The sequence below is a fragment of the Geotrypetes seraphini genome, chromosome 10 (genome assembly GCF_902459505.1).
Source record: "Geotrypetes seraphini chromosome 10, aGeoSer1.1, whole genome shotgun sequence".
NCBI classification, from domain to species: Eukaryota; Metazoa; Chordata; class Amphibia; order Gymnophiona; family Dermophiidae; genus Geotrypetes; species Geotrypetes seraphini.
Genome location: NC_047093.1, coordinates 143,692,895 through 143,713,468, shown reverse-complemented (window position 1 = coordinate 143,713,468; position 20,574 = coordinate 143,692,895). Strand labels below are relative to the sequence as shown.

General features: G+C 45.9%; 1 protein-coding gene across 1 annotated transcript in view; it reads left to right on the top strand.

Annotated features, from left to right (window-relative positions):
- The first annotated feature begins 1,636 nt into the window (after nt 1-1,636).
- PPFIA3 (PTPRF interacting protein alpha 3) overlaps nt 1,637-20,574 on the top strand; it is a 94,091-nt gene continuing 75,153 nt past the window's right edge. Inside the window, exon 1 of the mRNA XM_033961621.1 lies at nt 1,637-1,756. The gene's annotated coding sequence lies outside the window, so the exon portion shown is untranslated. The remainder of the gene's footprint in view (nt 1,757-20,574) is intronic.

The window sequence follows — 20,574 nt, the reverse complement described above, 5'->3', positions numbered from 1 at the left end:
GTCCTGACCAATTTGTCTTGTGTCTCTGGCACCATTTGGTCGTTATGCTACCTGATTTATGTTTACTTTAATCTGGTTTTTCCTGTTCAGGAAACCTAGTGGGAGCCATGTGGTCCAGATGCTGAAATGCATTGTGCAGGGTGGGTGGAGGAATCAGTGGGTCCTGACTTTCTCTGAGCTACTTGGTGGCCGGGGGGGGGGGGGGGGGGGGAGACATTGAGATAGGTTCCTTGTGCACCTGACCTGCAGCTCAGCTTGTGGACAGCAGAGGGAGCTCTGCTTCAGCTGGAGGGAGGGTAATAAGTGACAATTATTAGCAAAGGAAAGCAAGACCCATTAATGGGGGTGAGAGAAAGATCACTATATGGAGAGGGCACTCTTCTGACTAATTTATGTCTGAAACGTGTGTGTGTGGGGGGGGGGGGCACATTGTCAGTGTCTGGCTGCTGTTACGTGGCACTGCAGCAAGAGAAAGGGTGATGTGTGGTGCTGGAGCAGGGGGTGGGGGGCTTCTCTCTCACTGATGCTGACATAAAGGAATGTGCTGTTCATAAGGCACAATGTCAGTCACTCCCATCTGCTGCTCATCCCTCCCCTGCACTCTCCCAGCATCCAGGAGCACGATCTGCCGGGGGAGGGAGCCTGGGATGCAGACACAGGCCTGTGTCGACTCCGGAAGTGTGAGAAGCAGGTGTGGGAGCGTGGGAAGGGTGCAGAAAATGGATGCATCAGTGGCAGGTGCGCTCACGTCTATAGAGCACTACGTTTCGGAACCAGCAGAATGGCAATCTGTCTGTCTCCCCCTCCTTCTTTAATTTAGTAACAACAGCTTCAGACCCTCAAAACAGATTATATAGAAGTGTTTCCATTCACTAGCTGTGGCATAATCTCCTAGCATTCTGCAAATGGTATTGTATACTAAGTATGCTTTAGCCAGCTCTGTAGAATCATCTGAGTTTTTTGTTTAATTGAATGTCTTCTGCTTACTTTTGTTCTTTGTAAGCTCCCCGTGATTTAACTTTGTAAATCGCTTTGATCCTTTATATGCACAGAGTGATCCACAAATCTTAGATTAGAATCCGATTTGGCAAATGTTTGGAGACTGTAGGTGTTAAAATGAGAAAAGCAATATACATCAAATAGTGACAAAGCCCAGGAAGGACAGTAAGAGGGACTGTTCCTGGGTTCTGGTGCCAGTCTGGATTGTCTGGTTTCTGGCCCAGTGGCAGAACCCTCACAGAATCTGTGGCTCTGGCTCTCTCCTTCCTTCCCAGGGTCAGACACAATTTTTCTTGCTCCTTCTTTGCTGGGAAAGCTGATTTTCTGTGGCTCTCAGATTTGAGACATCTGTTTTACTTCTGTCTCTCTCTGTTGTTCTCCGCTGTGGGTGAACTCACACCCACACACAGGTAAGCCATCAAGTTCCAACCTGCCTCTCCCGCCCTTCCTCATCCTTCGCCCCAAAACTTCCCGGTTAATAATGCCGGGGGGGTATTAGCGACACTGGGAACCAGTTGGAAAGGTGGTGTCATAGACTAATTAATTTTTTTTTTCTTACACAGAAGAGATGGGACTGGCCAGAGCAGAGCAAGAAAAGATCTTCCTGGATCCTCGCCCTTTCCCAGTTCCCTCCCTTCCATTTTCTCTGATTTCCTTCAGGAGCCCGGGGAAACTCTGCAAGGACTAGTCCCGAGCTAACTTTGCGCAGGCAGCAAGCCCTAGAAATGAATTCATGAGGCTGGGATGTTACAGCGAGGTAGGGCTGCTGTTAATTCCTTCTGTAGTGTTATGACCCACAGGCAGCTATACTCTGGCAGGTGGGAGGGTTGGGAGCCAGAAGTGGTGGTGGTGAGGGGTGGGGGGGGTCTGTGTAGGCCAGGAGGTGGGGGTGATCTACTGAGGCTCCTGCCCAGGGATGATATCAGATGGTGGGGTTGGGGGCACCTCAGCTATCTCTGATTGCCCAAGTGACCTGGGGCAATGGATGCCCACTCCCTCTTCTGAAGACTGAAAATAGATGTGCTAGATTTGCCCCACCCCACCCCCATTTCCAGAAGCATCCAGAAACCTGGAATATTATTTGCATCCTATCAGGAAACCTTCCAAAGGAGTGGTATAAGAGGCACACGGCTGGGTACAGGTATGCTCCAGGTTGATGGGTATGTTTATAAATAAAAATAGCAAGAAAGAGATGAGCAATAAGGGATTTTTAGAATTGCCTTGAGATGGACAAACACTGCCCAGCTTCTGTCACACTCAAATAATAATCTTGACATATTTTCAGCTGCACTGCTCTCTGCCAGCACTGCCTTCTCTGTGGTATTTTCAGCTCCTGTTCTGCCTGCATGATGATGCAGTGTTCAGCTCTCATGCAGTCTAATATGCTGTAGTTCTAGCATTTTTTAACTCCTGGGCACTGAACATTTTGCCGGGGTCACCTCCAGAATTTTCAGCTCCAGGGCATTCCGTGTTGTGTTGCAATCTGGTATTTACAGTCCACTGTGCTCTTTGAATTGTGAGGAGGTCTTTTGATATTTTCACTTCCCGGTGTTCTACAATGTGATTGCGTTTCTGGTAGTTTAAACTTCTGAGCTCTCAGCATTGCGTTACATTTTTCTGGTATTTTCAGCTCCATGCACTCTCTGCATTGAGCTGGTGCCACTGACATTTTTAATTCCACCTGTCCTCTTCACTGTGCTTGTATCTCTGGTATTTTAGCCCTTGCGTTTTCTGCACAATGGTAGGGACTCCTGGTATTTCTAGATCTCCTGCATTAATGCTCTCTCTTGCCTGCCTTTCAGCTTACCTATACTCCTTCCATTGTTCTGGGGTTTCTGGTATTTTCAGTCCCATGAGCTCTCTGTATTATGCAGTATGCTCTGGTATCTTCAGTTCCCTATGCTCTTGGCAATCTGCTTGTGTTTCTGGTATTTTCAGCTTCTCTGCTTTTCCTCTTATGCTGAGGTCCCTGATATTTTTGGTTCCTTGTGCAAAGCAGACTTCTGCTGTGGTCTCTTATATAGTATTTTCAATTCTTATGCTCTCTGCACTGGGATCATTTACATGTATTTTTAGTCCTCTGCTTTGTGCATTGTCCTATAGTCTCTGATATTGTCAATCTCCCTGTACCTCCTGCATTATACTGGATCTCTGGTATTTTCAGCTCCCTTTGCTCTGCATTATGCTGACAGCTCTGATATTTTCAGTCCCCTCTGCTTTCTGCAGTGCTCTGATGCCTCTGGTATTTTTAGCCTCTTTGCCTTCCTTAGATTGTGCTGGATTCTCTAATATTTTCAGTTCCCTGTATTCTCTGCTTTTGATGGGAATCTATTATTTTCATTTCCCTTTGCTGGGAATCTGTGTTTTGGGATTTTTTTTCAGTCCATTCGTTCCCACAGTAATAATAATAATAATAATAATAACTTTATTCTTCTATACCGCCACAATCTTGCGACTTCTAGGCGGTTTACAATCAAGAGTGCTGGACATTCAGCGAAATACAATAAGTAGATATTCAGAGGAAATACAGAGATCAGAGACCTCAGGAGGCAATAGTATAGAAATACAATTTGCTAAGCGAAAATCTCTTTATTGTGCTGCAGTTTCTAGTATTTTCAGTCCATTGTGAAGATGACATCTTTATATTGATTGAGATTGAGTCAGATCTCGCCAACCCAGCCTTTAAAATAAATCATTGTATCTTCAAACTCCAAGCCTGGGCTATGTCTGTCCAGATGAAGCTAAATGCTGCAAAAACAAAACTTTTATGGCTAGGCCCATAATTGAACTGTCTTCCTCCAACCGTAATTTTGGATTCCGGGGTCTCCCTGCAGATCGAGTTCTCTTCCAAGATATTGGGAGTTCTCATAGACTCTTCTCTTACCTTTAAGGATCAAATAAACTCTCTTCTCAAGAAATGCTTTTTCAGCCTTCGAATGTTGAGAAAGGTCAGAAACCTTTTCCACCAACAACACTTCCCTGTTCTGGTCCAATCTATCATATTATCCTGGCTAGATTACTGTAATGCTATCTATCTCAGCATAACAAAGGGCTAGATTCACTAACCTGCCCGAATCGGAACGATCCATTTCAGATTCGGGCAGGTCCAACAAATTCACTAACCTAAAATATGCAGATGGGGGCGCTTAGAGGAACATGTGCATGTGCAGACCCATCCGAGCCGCAACTTTTTTTTAACTTTAATCTTTTGCGAGCCCGTGCGTTTAACCCGTTTCGGGTTAAAACCACAGGCTTGCACAGGCAGTCGGGGCAGGCATGTTTGGGGCCTGACTCTACTGCTTCTATGCTGTGGTGGCAGCAGCCTCTTCCCTCCTTCCCTTCAGTGCGAGCCCACGGGTTTAAAGCTGGTGCTGCACTGCGGCGTGCAGCCGCGCTTTAAAACCACGGGCATGTACTGTGGGGAAGGGTGGCAGAGAGCAGGAGAGTCGGGGCGAGTAGGCAGGAGAACATAAGAACATAAGCAATGCCTCTGCTGGGTCAGACCTGAGGTCCATCGTGCTCAGCAGTCCGCATTCCAGGTGTCCACCACACGTTGGGTAAAGAAGAACTTCCTAGCATTCGTTTTGAATCTGTCCCCTTTCAACTTTTCTGAATGCCCTCTTGTTCTTTTATTTTTCGAAAGTTTGAAGAATCTGTCCCTCTCTACTCTCTCTATGCCCTTCATGATCTTGTAAATCTCTATCATATCCCCTCTAAGTCTCCTCTTCTCCAGGGAAAAGAGACCCAGTTTCTCCAATCTCTCAGTGTATGAAAGGTTTTCCATCCCCTTTATCAGACGCGTCACCCTCCTCTGAACCCTCTCGAGTAACGCCATGTCCTTAAGGTACGGCGACCAATATTGGATGCAGTACTCCAGATGCGGACGCACCATCACCCGATACAATGGCAGGATAATTTATTTCGTTTTGGTTGTAATACCCTTCTTGATTATGCTTAGCATTCTGTTTGCCTTCTTAGCGGCCGCTGCGCATTGTGCCGTCGGCTTCATTGTCATGTCCACCATTACCCCCAAGTCCCTTTCTTGGGTACTCTCATTTAATAACATCCCTCCCATCGTATAGTTGTACCTCGGGTTTCTGTTTCCCACATGTAATGCTTTACATTTCTCAACGTTGAACTTCATCTGCCATCTCGTCGCCCATTCCCCTAGTTTGTTCAAGTCCCTTTGCAATTCTTCGCAGTTCTCTTTAGTCCGAGCTCCACTAAATAGTTTGGTGTCTGCAAATTTTATTATTTTGCACTTCGTCCCTGTTTCTAGATCATTTATGAATATATTAAATAGCAGCGGCCCGAGCACCGAGCTCTGCGGGACCCCACTCGTGACCCTCCTCCAGTCTGAGTAGTGGCCCTTTACTCCTACCCTCTGTTTCCTACCCGCCAACCAGTTTCTGATCCATCTATGTACGTCTCCTTCTACCCCATGGTTCTTCAGTTTCCGGTGTAGGCGTTCATGGGGTACCTTGTCAAAGGCTTTTTGGAAATCTAGATATATGATGTCTATGGGGTCTCCTTTGTCCATCCGTTTGTTAATTCCTTCAAAGAAGTGCAATAAGTTTGTTAGGCACAATCTCCCTTTGCAGAAATCATGTTGGCTGGTAATCAGAAGTTCGTTTCTTTCAAAATGTTCATCGATGTTTTCTTCTGCCATTTTCCCCGGAACTCACCGGTCTGTAGTTTCCCGGGTCACCTCTTGATCCCTTTTTAAAGATGGATGTAACGTTGGCTATCTTCCAGTCCTCCGGGATCACACCTGTTTTCAGGGATAGATTGCAAATTTGCTGCAGTAGTTCTGCTATCTCCTCCTTTAATTCCTTCAGAACCCTTGGATGGATTCAGTCCGGACCCGGGGATTTGTCAGTTTTTAGTTTTTCTATCTGCCTGCGTACATCTTCAAGGCTCACTTCCATGGATGTTAATTTTTCTGCTTGATTTCCATTGAAGAATTGCTCAGGTTCCGGTATATTGGATGTGTCTTCGTTTGTTTAAAGCCTGTTCTATTCCTCTCCTGACGTTGTTTGCTAGAAGTCTTGTTCCTGCTGCACTCAGATGCAGTCCATCTCTCCTGTAGAGCTTGCTCTCGCCCCAGAATGTTGTCCAGTTCCTCACGAAGTGGAACCCTTCTTCCTCACCATCTCCTCATCCACACATTTATTGATTGTAGTTCCTCCTGCCTTTTCACATCTGCCCTTGGTAGAAACATAGAAACATAGAAAAAGCGGCAGAAAAGGGCTATAGCCCACCAAGTCTGCCCATTCCAAGTATCCCCCCCCTGAATTTACTCCCTTAAAGATCCCACGTTAGTATCCCATTTTTTCTTAAAATCCGTTACGCTGCTGGCCTTTATCACCTATGGTGGGAGTCTGTTCCAATGATCCACCACTCTTTCGGTGAAGAAGTACTTCCTGGGATCGCCATGAAACTTCCCTCCCCTGATTTTCAGCGGATGCCCTCTGGTGGTTGAGGGTCCCATGAGCCAGAAGATATCATCTTCTGACTCGATGCGTCCCGTGATGTACTTATACGTTTCAATCATATCTCCCCATTCTCTTCTTTCCTCAAGTGAGTACAGCCGTAACTTCTTTAGTCTTTCTTCATACGTGAGATCCTTGAGCCCCATGACCATCCTGGTGGCCGTTCGCTGAACCGACTCGATCCTCAGCACGTCCTTTCGGTAGTGTGGGCTCCAAAACTGAACACAGTACTCCAAGTGAGGCCTCACCATGGCTCTGTACAACGGCATCATAACCTCAGGTCTCCTGCTGACGAAACCTCTACGGATACACCCCATCATTTGTCTTGCCCTGGAGGAAGCCTTCTCCACTTGATTGGCAACCTTCATATCCTCGCTAATGATTACTCCTAGATCGCGTTCCGCCGTAGTTCTAACCAAGGTCTCACCATTTAGTACATAAGTTCTCCGTGGGTTTCTCCTGCCCAAGTGCATTATCTTGCATTTTTTAGCATTGAAGCCTAGCTGCCAAGTTTTTGACCATTGTTCCAGCAGCTGTAGGTCGTGTGTCATATTATCAGGTGATAAGCCACTGCCTACTATGTTACAAAGTTTGGCATCGTCGGCGAACAGTGATACCCTTCCTCTAAGTCCTTTCGTCATATCTCTTATGAATAAATTGAATAGAATCGGACCCAGGACCGATCCCTGCGGCACTCCACTGATCACGTCCGATGCTTTTGGATGGGGTACCGTTTACCACCACCTTCTGAAGTCTACCGCTCAGCCAATCCCCAACCCATGTAGTTAGATTGTCTCCTAATCCCATCGATTTCAGTTTGTTCAGTAATCTTCGATGAGGGACGCTATCAAATGCTTTACTGAAGTCCAAGTATACCACGTCCAGTGACTCTCCGGCGTCCAGTTGTCTGGTAACCCAGTCAAAAAAGCTAATCAGATTAGATTGGCAGGATCTACTTCGGGTGAACCCGTGTTGGTGTGGATCACGCAGTTTTTCTTTGTCTAGGATTGTGTCAATATTCTGTTTGATCAGTGTTTCCATGAGTTTACACACTATAGACGTGAGACTCACTGGTCTGTAGTTTGCTGTCTCTGTCCTGCAGCCCTTTTTGTGGAGTGGGATTACGTTGGCTGTTTTCCAGTCTAAGGGGACCCTTCCTGTGCTTAGGGAAAGATTGAAAAGAACAGATAACGGTTCTGCCAGGACTTCCCTTAACTCCCTGAGCATTCTAGGGGTGTAGGTTATCCGGCCCCATGGCTTTGTTTACTTTGAGTCTTGAAAGTTCGCCGTAGACACTACTGGGCGTAAATTCGAAATCTTGAAACGGGTCTATTCGGTTATCTCCCGTCTGCAGCTGTGGACCAGCTCCCGGCGCTTCGCGGGTGAACACTGAACAGAAGTATTGGTTTAATAATTCTGCCTTCACAGAGTCTGATTCTGCAAAGTTACCGTCCGATTGCTTCAGGCATACTATCCCATCTTTGTTTCTTTTCCTGTCACTAATATAGCTGAAGAAAGATTTATCCCCTTTCTTAATTTTCCGTGCTAGCTCTTCCTCCATTCGGAGTTTGGCCTCTCTGACTGCTGTTTTGACAGCTTTGGTTATGTATAGATAGTCCTCTTTCGCCCCCTCTCTGCCCCCTCTCTGGTACTGGTAGGATCTCTGAGAACGCTATCTTCTGGGTCCTCATCTTCAGCTTCCTTCTCAGAATCTTGAACTGTTCTATCAGCGTGCTTTTTCTGTAGTCTCTCCTGCTGACATCGTTCGCCCTGATGTGGATCATTACTGTGGTCTCTTCCATCTTAGATCCTTCCAGGATCTTTCCAATTTTGTCCATGATGTCCTTGGTTCTCGCTCCTGGGAGGCAGGTCACCAGTCGATCCTCTCTCCCTCCTGCTATGTGGCTGTCCACATGCCTCAGGATTGAGTCTCCCACTAGGATCGCTGACTTTCCCTTCTTTAGGTTTCACTTTGGTCTCAGGTCAATGTCTTCGGTGTGCTTCGCTGGTTCCTCTCCTGGGCATCGACTAGCCATTTTCTCCCCCTCGTGCGATATTCCTCTGTGGGTGTCTTCTATGAGGTCATCTGCTTCTTGTTCGCCCTTCCATGTTGGTGTTGGTGTAACTTCATCATTCATTTGAAGTTTATTTTCTTCCACTCTCCTCCTGTAGGCTTCCTCAATGAATTTCTCGAGTTCCCTGACCTCCTCCTCAATGTGTCTCTCATTCATGAAGTCTATAGCTGTCCTGATTGGGTCCTCTGTAGTGTGAAGTCCTTCTAGCTCCTGTATCTTGTCCTTTAGTCGCTTTACTTCCTTCTTCAAGCTTTCCAGCTCCTGGCACCGACCGCATACATATGACTGTCTCCCTGAGGGGAGGTAGTCATACATATGACAGTCTGTGCAGAACACTGGAAAGCTCATCTTCTGGTTTCTCTCTGCTTCCATTGTCATTCTCTCTCTCTCTGCCTGCTGCTGGTGTCCTCTCTCTCTCTGCCTGCTGCTGGTGTCCTCTCTCTCTCTGCCTGTTGCTGGTGTCCTCTCTCTCTCTGCCTCTCTGCCTGCTGCTGGTGTCCTCTCTCTCTCTCTCTCTCTGCCTCTCTGCCTGCTGCTGGTGTCCTCTCTCTCTCTCTGCCTGCTGCTGGTGTTCTCTCTCTCTCTCTCTCTGCCTACTGCTGGTGTCCTCTCTCTCTCTGTCTGCTGCTGGTGTCCTCTCTCTCTCTCTGCCTGCTGCTGGTGTCCTCTCTCTCTCTGCCTGCTGCTGGTGTCCTCTCTCTCTCTCTCTCTCTCTCTCTCTCTCTCTGCCTGCTGCTGGTGTCCTCTCTCTCTCTCTCTCTCTCTCTGCCTGCTGCTGGTCTCCTCTCTCTATCCCTTGCTGTCCTTCCCTGGTGTCCTTGGGTGTAGTGACTTGGCCCTTCTTGAGGCCTTTCGCAAAGGCGCTCTCGCTAAGGCGAGCGCCGAACATCAGCACGCCATTGGCTCCTCCCCTTTTAAGGGGGGAGCTTCGAGTCTGCTTCGGGTGATGTTGGGGAGTGGGCGGAGCTACCTCTGCCTCAGCCCCTCACCCTCTGCCTTCTCTCTGCTCCCTCGTGCCTTCTTCGGTGGATTTTCTCCTCTCTCCCTCCTCTGCTTGACTTCACCTGCCTGCCCTGAACTCAGGCAAGCTGGCAAGCTGGAGATTGGGGCAGGCAGGCAGGGGGTTCGGGTTCGGGGCAGGCAGGCATGTTTGGGGCTGCAGGAGATGGGGCTGACAGGTTAGAAAGCAGGGCAGCAGAAGGCATAGCAGTCAGCGACTGGTCCTCAGCAGTTGCTTTTTGCGAGTCCAGTCGGATCGAAAAAAAGTTTAGTGAATCGCGTCCCTGCCTACTTTGCATGCTGTTCCCCTCATTTGCATGCGCGCACCGGAATTGGATCGTTACACAGGTTAGTTAATACTGCAGGAGGGAAACCTGGTCGCAAAGGGCTCACAAACTGATCGGTACACGATCAGTTTGCTTAGTAAATCTAACCCAAAGGCCTGCCTTCAAAGACTCAACTGATACAAAATACCGCTGCAAAATTAATTTTTGGAAAAAGTAAATTTGACCATGTTCTCGTTTGCTTTTAAACCTTCATTGGCTTCTGGTCTATCTCAGGATTCACTATAAATGGGCATGTATTACTTTTAAAATTTTATATGGTATCTTCATCCCTCTTGTCCCTTTATTATGGAACTAGTCATTAAGCCCATTACATAAACGGGTGCTAGAATATATGTATGTCTGTCTTTCTGTCTCTCTCCCTCCCACTGTCTCTCTCTCTCCCTCGTCCCCTTTCTCTGTCTTTCTGTCCCTCTCCCTGCCCCTGTGTCTTTCCTCCTTTCTTTCTGTCTCCCTCCCTCCTGCTGTCTGTCTGTCCTTCATTCATTCCCTGCATTTCCCTGTGCAGCTGCAACAGCATTCCCTCCCCCTCCATTTCCCTGTGCAGCAGCAGGTATTTCCCTTCCCCTCCAAGTCCCTGTGCAGCAGTATCAGCATTTTCCCCCACCCCCCTTCCCTACTGTTAGCATGATGTGGCCTGCTCCTTTTGGCCCCTCCCCCTTCCCCTCCCACAGTGTAGCCTTCCCTTATCGTGTTTCCCGCAGGCAGGCCCAGCTTCTCCCTGCATGTACCCTTTTTTGTTTCTGTTTCCCTCCCTTGCGTGGCTGCCTGCCTGGTCCCACTGAGCGGCTCGCAGCTGGAGTCTCTTTCGGCGCTTTCCTGCCCGGCCCGCGGTCTGGCATGCTCCGGGCGAGTGTCACAGCGGCTCCTCTCGATCCCCGCCAGCGTCGGAACCGTTCTCCGACGCTGGTACGGCTCATGAGAGGAGCCGACACCGCGATCTGGATAGCAGGGAGTCCAACGCTGGCGGCTGGGAAGCAGTAAGGCTGGGGACTCGCGCATGCGCACTCCTGCGGCCACAGACCCACATCTCACAGATCAGAGATCACGGAAGCACGCAGTTGAGTGCGCATGCGCGGCTAGGGTTTTATTATATAGGATGCTTATAGATTCTCCTATGGAAGAGGCACCCAACAATTCAAACTCTCCTTCTCTTCAGTGAAAGGAATCAAAGGAGTCAAGAATTTCAGTCAATCCTTGGTTTTCAAATTTTCTCAACTATGGAACAAACTTCCTCTTATTTTAAGAGGTCCTGGTCCTATTCAACTTCTTCGTAAATCTTTAAAAACTATTTTGTTTGCCAAACACTTTGGAAACTAGTCATATTAATATTTTCTGATTGTTATTTTTTAAAGTATTTTTTTAGTTACTATTAACCAAGTCGAGCTCTTTTCTGGCTGAAGACCAGGTATATAAAGCTAAGTTTTAGTTTAGTCTCTGGAATTTTCAATCCCTGTGCTCTCTGTATTGTGCTGTAGTCTCTAGCTTATTTAGTACTTCGGCATCCCCTCTCTAACACCACTCAACCTTTGGCACTGTGCATCCACCATCAGTCCTGAATATCTCTTGTATCCTTTTCAGGATCCTCCTGCTGTGCCAGTAGTATGTAAAAATCACTTGTCATCCTACTACTACTATTACTACTGATCACTTATATAGAAACATAGAGTATGACGGCAGAAAAGGGCCGTCGGCCCAACAAGTCTGCCCACTCGAATACCCACCCCCCTAAGCACTTCCTCGAAGTGAACCCACATGTTTATCCCATTTATTCTTAAAATCGAGCACGTTGTTGGCCTCTACTACCTGAAGTGGAAGATCATTCCATCAATCAACCACCCTTTCGATGAAGAAATAATTCCTAAGGTCACAATGAAATCTCCCATCCCTGATTTTTAGTGGATGCCCTCTTGTTGCCATAGGTCCTGTGAGGAAAAAATGTCTTCTTCCACCTCAATACGGCCAGTAACATATTTGAACGTCTCTATCATGTCTCCCTTCTCTCTGCGTTCCTCAAAAGTGTATAGCTGCAACTTACCTAGGCGTTCTTCACATGGGAGATCCTTGAGTCCTGAGACCATCCTAGTGGCCATTCGCTGAACCGATTCCATTCTCAGCACATCCTTTTGATAATGTGGCCTCCAAAATTGAACACAATATTCCAGATGTGGTCTCACCATGGACCTGTACAGCAGCATTACCACTTCAGGCTTTCGGCTGACGAAACTTCTCCGGATGCAACCCAGCATTTGTCTAGCCTTGGATGAAGCTTTCTCCACTTGATTGGCCGTCTTCATATCTTCACTAATGATTACTCCCAGGTCCCATTCTGTAACAGTTCTAGTTAAAGTCTCACCATTCAGAGTGTAGGTTCTGCATGGGTTTCCGCTACCAAGGTGCCATAACTTTACACTTCTTGGCATTAAAACTCAGTTGCCAAATAGTAGACCATTGCTCCAGTAAAAGTAGGTCCTGTGTCATAGTGTCGGGCACGGTACCTCTGCCCACTACATTGCATAACTTAGCAACCTAACCCTGTAAACCGTGCCGAGCTCTACGCTTGTGGAGATGGCGCGGTATACAAACCTAAGGTTTAGTTTAGTTTAGCATCATCGGCAAATAATGCAGTTTTACCCTGAAGTCCCTGAGGCAGATCCCGTACGAAGATATTAAATAGGATTGGACCCAGGACCGATCCCTGCGGTACTCCACTAAACACCTCCGACGTTTCGGAGGGAGTAACGTTTACCACTACCCTTTGAAGTCTGCCACTGAGCCAGTCTTTAACCCATGCAGTTAATGTTTCTCCTAGTCCCAGCGAGCTCATCTTGTTCAATCTATGGTGTAGGACACTATCAAAAGCCTTACTGAAGTCCAGATACACTACATCCAGGGACTCTCCCCTATCTAGTTTTTTCGTTACCCAGTCAAAGAAGCTGATTAGATTGGATTGGCAGGACCTTCCCTTTGTAAATCCATGCTGATGGGGGTCCCTCAGGCTCTCATCGTCCAGAACCGTATCTAATTTGTGTTTAATCAACGTTTCCATAAGTTTACACACTATTGATGTAAGACTGACCGGCCTGTTATTGTATATAGCACTGAAAGGCATATGCAGTGCTATACATTTTGACATTTACAGTATAGACATTTTCAAAAGAGAATGAGGGTGCTTTACCAAGTGGAAAATACCCCTCCCCAGGCAATCTCAAGGATTTTGCTCAATATTGGGGGCGGGGTGGCTTTTGCCCACTGTAATCTACGGAAACTGCCTTTGCTAAATTCTCCAATGACCTGCTCTTGGCCAGATCCAAAAGCTTTGATTCTATCCTCATCCTTCTCCATCTATCTGCTGCTTTTGACACTGTAGACCACCACCTTTTCCTCGCTTGGATTCTTGGATCTCACATCGCTCCTTTAGTGTATGCAGTGGTGGATCTTACATCAAAACACAGAAAAGACAGTCCCTTCTCAAAAGAGCTTACAAGCTAGTCAAGACATTTCAAACTGGACAAGAAGGTGCATCACTACACAGGGCTCAGTTGGGGGAATTAGAGGGAATGAGAAGACAGATATTGGTGCTTAGCAGGTGGATTGGAGTTTAGAATTGAAAGCATTTTCAAAGAACATAAGAATAGCCTTACTGGGTCAGACCAATGGTCCATTATCTACTTGACCTTTTTGACTGTCAAAAGAACTATATTGCATCACTGGACACAGGCTGGGGACATCCCCCAGCAGAGCTGGGACAGATGTCTGAACTGGCCCGCTTTGAGCTCTGCTATTACAAGCACTCGTTTAATCCTGAGGTGTTGGCATATCTGACGCTATGGAAGGTGTTTCTGCAGTTACCTTTGGTCGCACGTAACAGGGGTGGGATCGGGGGTGAGTGAATGGGGTGTGTGTTTCTGATTGTGGGGTGTTTGTATGTTTGGCTGGAGGGTCGATTGGGATGTTTGTGTGCTTTATACAACCAAAAATGTAAAGGGTCGGCTGGGTGACAGGGAATGTCCTTTTCATCTCCACTTTCCCCCGTAGAGGGATTGTGGGGCTTGCTGTCTTTCTTTCTACCTTTTATGTGGTACCGTGGACGCTCCTCTATTACCTCTTTGTTCTGGCTCTCTTCGCGCCTTAGTTCACTGGGGGGGTGTTGGTCTCTTTTGTTGCTTTGTTGATCCGTGCTACCTGTCTTACTCCGGTACTAACAGCAGAGAGTGTATTTTTTATTTTATTTTTACTGCTTATATGTATTTGAGCCTCTGGCTTTTCTGTTCTTCATGTTGCCCTGTTGTTGTACCCTTTCTAATAAAAATGATTACAAAAAAGAATAGCCTTACTGGGTCAGACCAATGGTCTATCAAGCCCAGTAGCCCATCCTCATGGTGACCAATCCAGGTCCACTAGTACCTGGCAAAACCCCAAAGAGTAGCAACATTTCATGCTACCATTCCAGGGCAAGTAGTGGCTTCCCCCATGTCTTTCTCAATAATGGACTATGGACTTGAGTCTTGATTTGAATACTGCCAGAGATGGAACTTGATATACCGAGTCAGGCAATTTGTTCCGGGCATACAATGCAGCAAGGTAGATGGGATGGAGACGAACTGGCTGTAGAGGAGAAGGGTACAGATAAGAGAGACCTATCTGATAAGCGGAGTGCTGGGGAGGGGAGAGAGGAGAGATAACGAGGACCTGCGGAGCAAATACACTTGTAAGTCAGTAGTTTGAACTGTCTCGGCCTGCATGTCCAACATTGCTGTCTGAAAAGCCACTGCCACTTAAAACTGAACATGACTGACTTGAGCCTACTTATCCTTCCACTTAAACCCACCTCTGCTCTCCCCCCACTCTATCTCAGTGGATAACACTCTCATTCTCCCTGTATCATCAGCTTGCAACCTCGGGGTCATATTTGACTCCTCTCTCTCTCTCTTTCTGCACAAACCCAACAGACCGCCTAAACCTGTCATTTTTTTCTTTGTAATATCTCCAAAATCCAATCCTTCGTCTGAGCATACTACCAAAATCCTTTTTACCTCTCGAGTAGACTACTGCAATTTGCTTCTCCTAGGTCTTCCATGTAAAATACTCTTTCCCCTTCAATCCATTCAAAATTCAGCTGCATGATTTATATTCTGCCACAGTATCTATACTCACATCACCCCTCTCCTAAAATCACCTAATTGGCTCCTTATCCATTTCTGCATACAGTTCATACTCCACTTATTGACTTATAACTCCGCAATATCTCTCCTCTCTTCTCCCCTTATACTCCTCCTCAGGAACTCTGCTTATCGGGTAAGCCTCTCCTGTCTGCACCCTTCTCCTCTACTGCCAATTCCAGGCTGTGTCCCTTCTCTCTTGCTGTACCTTATGCCTGGAACAGACTGCCTGAGTCCATATGTCAAGCTCCATCTCCGATAGTATTCAAATCTAGGCTAAAAGCCCACTTTTTTTGAGATTGCTTTTAACTCCCAACCCCCACTTATTTGTAAAGCACCCATACATGTTTTATCATTCCCTCTCTGTGAAACTCTCTGACCCCCTACTTGTCTGCTTAATTAGTTTGTAAGGTCTACTGAGCAGGGACTGTTTCTTGAATGTTTAATGTACAGTGCTGTGAACGTCTAGTAGCGCTATAGAAATGATGAGTAGTAGAAGGGTGCTCAAGCATCAACAGAGCTGGTTCCTATACACCAAGGTATTTTCCTTTGCTGTCCTTTAGCCTGTAAAGGAATGAGTAAGAAGCATCAATAAACCTGAATATAGTTCCCCCTTTCTGTCCCAGAGTCTCTTGCTGGTAAGCACAGGGGTCTACAATCGTTTATTTATATTCTGCTTTTATTCAAAGCAGATTAGAGTAAAACATACAATGATGTTACTTTTCAAGTACATCCAGTAGTCCTATTTCCTTATTTATTTATTTTTAAAATGTAGAGACCACTTAAGTCTAAGAGATTTCCATACAAAACATACATAATATTCAGTCAGGCAACACATTACACATGTTATAACCATTACGACCAATTTCTGTTACATTTACAATCTAATAAAATATGCTCAATATCAATTCAAACTTAAAATCCCTTTATATCCCTGACCTAATCATAACATTCTGGGTAAGGGCGAGAGTAAAATCAGATTTCTGTTCAGTATATACTATTACTAGATCATTCTGCCATGCTATATCATAAATAATTCAGCATTTTTAAAAATTGCACACAATCCATACAAATCCTCAGGATTCCAGGGAAAGAGTTCCAGAGCTTTACCCTAGCTATAGAAAGCATAGATGCTCTAGATAAGGGATCTCAAAGTCCCTCCTTGAGGTGCGCAATCCAGTCGGGTTTTCAGGATTTCCCCAATGAATATGCATTGAAAGCAGTGCATGCACATAGATCTCATGCATATTCGTTGGGGAAATCCTGAAAACCTGACTGGATTGCGGCCCTCAAGGAGGGACTTTGAGATCTCTGCTCTAGATCTTACATAAAGAACACTGTCTTCCTTTACAGAGATTAGCCTCATCCCTCCTTCAGAACTTAATATCAGTGCTTGATGATTTGGCCTCCATAAGAGCCTAATCAAAAAGGAACAGATCTGAGATCCTACAAACTAGAGCAGGGGTGTCCAATGTCGGTCCTCGAGGGCCGCAATCCAGTCGGGTTTTCAGGATTTCCCCAATGAATATGCATGCGATCTATTAGCATACAATGAAAGCAGTGCATGCAAATAGACCTCATGTATATTCATTGGGGAAATCCTGAAAATCCGACTGGACTGCGGCCCTCGAGGACCGACATTGGACACCCCTGAACTAGAGCCAAGAAAAAACAGTGAGACATGTCTAAAACAGAACACGTCGATCCACAATATAAAAGTCTCTGGTCGAGATGGATGAATTAAAAGTGGCGTTTTATTCGCAATAAAAAAAAAACCCAACAGGTAAGAGCCTGCCGCTTTCCATAATGGGCAGACACAAAATTGAGACATGTTCTGCCTCTCGACACCATCATAGGCCTGAACTGGTATAGGAAGGAAAACTTGTGTCGTGCTGGCTCTTGGGTTAAAAATGGACTTCAAAGGGGGTCTGTTTTTCTTGCAGCCTTGTAGGAATCTGCTCAGATGATCTGGTCCCAATCCTAATTCCAGCCTTCCACATTTCCTGGTCAGTCACTGATTACTTGTTTTGTCATGAGGATATATCTTCAGATATGTCGACATTTCTCTTCTGACCCAGGGATGGAATTCAGGTAGAGAGACAAGGGCCCCATATTTAGAGGTTGCTTTTAGCAGCGCTTTGTGTGTGTGTATTTGGGGGAGGGGGGAGTGAGATCAGAGTGGTCATGTTCAGAGGACATATACAATACGCTGCTTACTCTGCATGCCAAAATATCTCTTTCTGGTGCTGGCCGCTCTTCACTTTTGGATGTCTAATGTGCTATTCCAGCTGTTGAATCAATTTTTTTGGTTTCCTGGCTTCTATGAGGATTGTGTAATCAGGCTGGTGCACTTAGCCCTGCAGTAACACTGAGCGAATGCAGAGGCTCTGATTCTAGCCTGGTGTACTTCCGTTTAGTAGGTGTGAACACTCACAGATGACACTGCAGGCATTCATCAAGTCAACTGAAGGGAAAACTGCTGGTTCATATTGATGTAAAAAATTCAATAACCTCATTTAGCCAAGGCACGGGGTCTGTATTTCCCACATCTGCTCAGCAGCAGGTCTGGCTTCCCAGGCAGGGACTATAACATCCGGGAGATGAAAGGCCAGAGATCGTGTACTCCTGTGATCTTCCAGATCTGAGGACTGCCGGGAAGTGCTAGCAGCGAAGAGAGCATGCATCTCTGTGGCAGGGCTTCTGCTGGCCAGTCCAGAACTCAGCTCAGCTGGGAGCTGTAATACCTGGTGGCAGCTCCCGGGCTGGATGGTAGAGGAGTATTGTACAGGAACTTGCAGGATAGTGGTTGCTGTGTATTAGTGGGTCTCGGCTGTGTTTAGAGGGCATGGATATGATTATTATTTTGTTTTCTATCCCGTCATCCCCAAAGAGCTTAGAACAGGTTACAGTCTATACTCTATAACAGGGGTCAGGAACCTTTTTGGCTGAGAGCCATAAACACGACATATTTTAAAATGTAATTCCGTGAGAGCCATACAATATGTTTAAAACTAAATACAAGTAAATGTGTACTTTTAAAGTACAATAAGTCTCTGAATTCTTTTTAATAACATTGTTATGCTGTTGCTAACCAATGATGAATAAAGTAGTTCTGGTGCTGCATGGTTTTGCTGATGGCTTTGTAGTCTGGTTGATACGTGGTGAGGTTAAGTTTCATGCAGGCATTGAGACTTCCATCCGTTAAACGTGCTGCAGTGCACGTCAGGGAGAAGATTTTTCTCCGCTGCAGCAGAGGAGCTCATAGTGTGTGCGGCCGCTCTCCTTGGCTCCGCCCCCGGAAGTCAGAATGTCACGTTGGCAGAGAGCCAGATGCAGCCATCAAAAGAGCCACATCTGGCTCGCGAGCCATAGGTTCCTGACCCCTGCTCTATAACATACATAATATCCAGTTTACAGGTTGCAATTTGCCATAGTTACTGCAAGTTTTTTCAATACAAGTTTTTATCCTAATGCAACATATACCAAGGATCTTGTATCAATATACATTTCTTTGTAATCTATCAGTCGTGTAGGTGGAGGGTTAGGTGAAGAGGTATGTTTTTATTGCTTTCCTAAAGTTGGAGTCCTTCAACGGATCTAATCTGTGGGTTGGTACGAAGTGGGAGTAGGAACTTTGGCAGTAGAAGGCACGACCAGGGGGTGTTTTGAAGCGTATTTCATCCTGGAAGCGGAGGGACCTGTTAAACACATATGGAGGAAGCTTGGTCATCATATAGGTTGACGCCATGTCATATAAGGATTTGAATGCTAGCATCAGGCACTTGAAGACTTAACATTTGGCTATGGGCAGCCAGTGAGCCAATGAGAGAGTCTGGGAGACAGGGTCACAGGCACGGAGGGTTTCTTTAGAAGTCTGATTGTTGCATTCTGTACATGCTGGAGAAGTTTGTTTATCACCTTGAGACCATTGAATAGCGCATTGCTGTAGTCCATTCGGGAGAGGACTAAGGCATATAGTAGCTGGATGAAGTCAGATTCAGAAAAATAGTTTCTTATTTTTGGGAGTTGTTGCAGGTAGTAAAATGAAGAAGATACGACCTGAGAGATATGGTTGGAAAGCGATAGGTTGGAGTCAAGGAGTATTCCTAGGCTGCTTGCTTGGTCATTTGCAGTTATGGTAGTTGAGTCCTAGCATAGCAAGGGACGGGTGAAATTGCAGTGTTCTTTGTGGATCCAAAGGAGTTCTGTTTTGGAAGCATTTAGTTGAAATTTGTTGACAGAAATCCAGTTTTTAATTTCTGAGAGGCAGTTTAGGAGTTTTGTGATCTGGGCATCACAGGTTTCTCCTAGCAGTGGGTATAGTTAAATGTCATCAGTGAAGGAATTAATCTGTAATGTAGAGATTGAATAATAGGGGGGATAGTAGAGCCACCCGTGGAACACCATATTTGATCTGTTTCGGTTTTGATAGTGCATCTTGAGCAGTACGCTTTGGGATCTATTATTTGGGAAGGAGATGAATCATCGTAATGCAGTGTCTCCAATACCAATTTCAGAAAGCCAAGCAATGAGGAGAGGTGGGTCGATAGTGTCAAGATCCAGTAGCACCAGAAGGACATTGTTACCCTTATCCATGAGTTTCCAGCAGTCATCGATGATGTCGAGGATGGTTTCAGTGCTGTGGAATTTTCTGAATCCTGATTGGAAGGTGGATAGGGATTCTTGTATGTTGATGAAAGAGTGTAATTGGTTTAACACAAATTTTTCCAGGATCTTGGAGATGAAGAGTCTAAAGAAGTCTAAAGTTGCCAGGCACATTAGGTTCAAGTGTGGGTTTTTTCAAGATTGGTCATTTGTAGATAAGTGTTGATGAGAGGAAGGATGGAGTCTACAAAGGCATCTTTCACAGCCACTAGGAAGCGTGGTTGACAGGAGCCTAGATTTGAGCCGGAAGGGCGAATAGCATCTAGTATCTTGGTGAAGTGATTTAGATTCCCAGTTGTAGTTTAATTATCCTTGTTCAAGTCATAGGGGGACAATGGCAGTCGAGTTGAGGCGAGATTGTATTTTGTCTGCTTTGTCAACAAAGTTGTCTGAGAGCGTTTTGCTGTCAAGTTCAGCTGTGACCTTACTACCTTGGATGCAGATAATTAGTAAGATTATTCTGTATATATAGAGGGATGTGCTCAAAATAAGCCTTCTAAATCCTAATTCTACCCCCAAGGAAGACAACAATGATAATTAGGGTATGGAGGATGTATATGTGTGTGTGTGTGAGGGGGGGGGGGGTTAGTTGGTTGGTTGGTAACAACAACAAATAAGTAATGGAGGAATTAGAGCAGGGAGTTGTAATCAGAGACTTGGGTTCAAATCACATTCCTGCTACAAATGCTCCTTGTCACCCTGGACAGACCAATTTTGCTCTCCACTTCCTAAGAACCAATGTAAAGCTAGGATGAGGAACTTGCATTACCACAGGTCCCATTTTATGTTAGTGACATTGGTTAACGGCATTAGCCAGGAGGAGGAAGGGGGCATTCTT